Below are 2,059 nucleotides of genomic sequence, written 5' to 3' on the forward strand. Positions count from 1 at the left end.
ATCTGCATGATGTTGGCTTACTAGACGGGGGTTCAGCGTAAGAGCACAAAGATGCAGAGCTGCTGTTCACAATAGCCAAAAAAACTGGAAACAACCAGATTTCCTGAAAACAGACAAATGGTTGAAGAAACTTTGGTACATCTACATACTGGAATACTATGTAGCTGTTAAAAATATGACGTCATGTAACTCGCTTATAAGTAAATGGACATGGAGAATATCATGTTAAGTGAAATAGGTCAGAAAGAGAGGGACAGTCATAGAATGACTGCACTCATTTGTGGAATATAAAATGACATAATATGAGATTAACAACCAATGCCAGTAGAGACAAGGACCAAAAGGATCACTCCACAGTTTGGAAGCCTGCCACTTGTGCTGGAGGAGAGGGCAATTTGGATGAAGAAGGAACCACTAAGTCAATGATGGAGGGGTCGCTCAGATGGGAGATGTGTGCTGAACATAAAGACTAAACATGATGGCCTCTCAATATCTGTACTGCAAACCACAATGCCCAAAAGTAGAATATGGTGTTTCAATAAAAAAGGAAAAAAAAAGTGAGTTTCCTATTTTTTTCAAAAAGGATACAGTACTGCTCTGTGTCCTGAGGTACCTATGCTTGGAGGCACCTTTAGGACCGTAACTTTTATAATATCTGGGAAATGATGTGTTTCTCTGAATCCAATCAGGATCAGTTGCACATAGAGCAAGTCCCTTAATGCCCATCCTGTCTCTCTAAACATTATTTTTGAAATTTTAAAGTATGATTCTTGGTCATCCTTAATGTTATGCTATCTTTTCCTGTTAATAACTAACTTTATAACTTATAACTATGTTATTATTATTGCTTTATTCTGTATCTTGTGTATACATTTCAAAATATATTAAAATTGTTAGTCATTTTCACTCTTATTTTACTCATAATAATTATTTGCCTGTTAATTTTGTGTATGCGTGTTGCAGGCCGAAGCCTCTTCCATCCTTGTCAAGGGGAGTGCTAACCTTCTCTCCTTTCATACAACATCATACAACATACATGCATCTGCTGCATCCATTGAAGACCTTATGGTACAAGCGCGAAAGATCAAGTACGACATCATTGGTCTGACCGAAGTGAGAAGACATCAATCCCATCATGCTGTTTTCGACACTGGAGAAGAACTGTTCCTTGGAATATGTGATAAAAGAGGCGTAGGTGGTGTCGGTATCCTTGTCAACACAAACTTAGTCACGAGCATTGATTCATTCGAATCCCTAACAACCCGAATAGGACGATTACAGTTGAATAAATGTGGCTCGCTACTGGCAGTTTCTATCTTTGTTGTCTATGCACCAACATCCAGTTATGGTGAAAGAGAAACTGAGAAGTTCTACATGGAGCTGGAGAAGTTCTATAAAGAAGATCACACCTTCTACAAGATGATTGTTGGTGACTTTAATGCCAAGATAAGACCAAGAAGACCAGTCGATGAACTCCACATCGGAACCCATGGCCTGGAATAGAACGAACAGGGTGACAGACTGTCTGAGTTCATCATGTCAACCAAAACCTGCCATGGCAACTCACAATTCCAAAAGGCTGAATCTAAACGTTGGACATGGGAGTCTCCCGATGGACGGTTCCACAATGAAATAGACCACATCATATTCAATAGGCGGTTTTGCCTAACCGATGTTGCTGTTGTCCCAAAATTCCAAATGGAATCAGACCACCGTCTTCTTCATGCAAAATTCTACCTCACAGAACGAGGAGAAAAGAATGCAAGGTTTAAGAAGAGGACTCCCAGAACAACCACCAACTCGGAGCTCTTTGGCTCTATTGCAGCAACATGGGAAGATGCTGTCATTGACAACATTGATGAGGAATACGATCGAATGATTCAGCACCTCCATGATTGTGCAAGGAATGCCAAGAGAGAGATAACCACAAAAAACCGTCTTTCTTCGAACACTCTTGAACTTATTCGCCAACGTGGCTTGGCACATGCCTCAGGCAACCACAAGCGAACATCCGAACTGGCAAAACAGTGCAGAGAAGCCATCAAGGATGACCTCAAAA

The 2,059-nt window shown here is 40.6% G+C and overlaps 1 pseudogene; it reads right to left on the reverse strand.

Annotated features, from left to right (window-relative positions):
* Positions 1–876: 876 nt before the first annotated feature.
* On the reverse strand, positions 877–1,024 carry LOC130029976 (uncharacterized; annotated as a pseudogene).
* Positions 1,025–2,059: the final 1,035 nt, after the last annotated feature.

The sequence above is a fragment of the Sorex fumeus genome, unplaced genomic scaffold, assembly GCF_029834395.1.
Source record: "Sorex fumeus unplaced genomic scaffold, SorFum_2.1 ptg000043l, whole genome shotgun sequence".
NCBI classification, from domain to species: Eukaryota; Metazoa; Chordata; class Mammalia; order Eulipotyphla; family Soricidae; genus Sorex; species Sorex fumeus.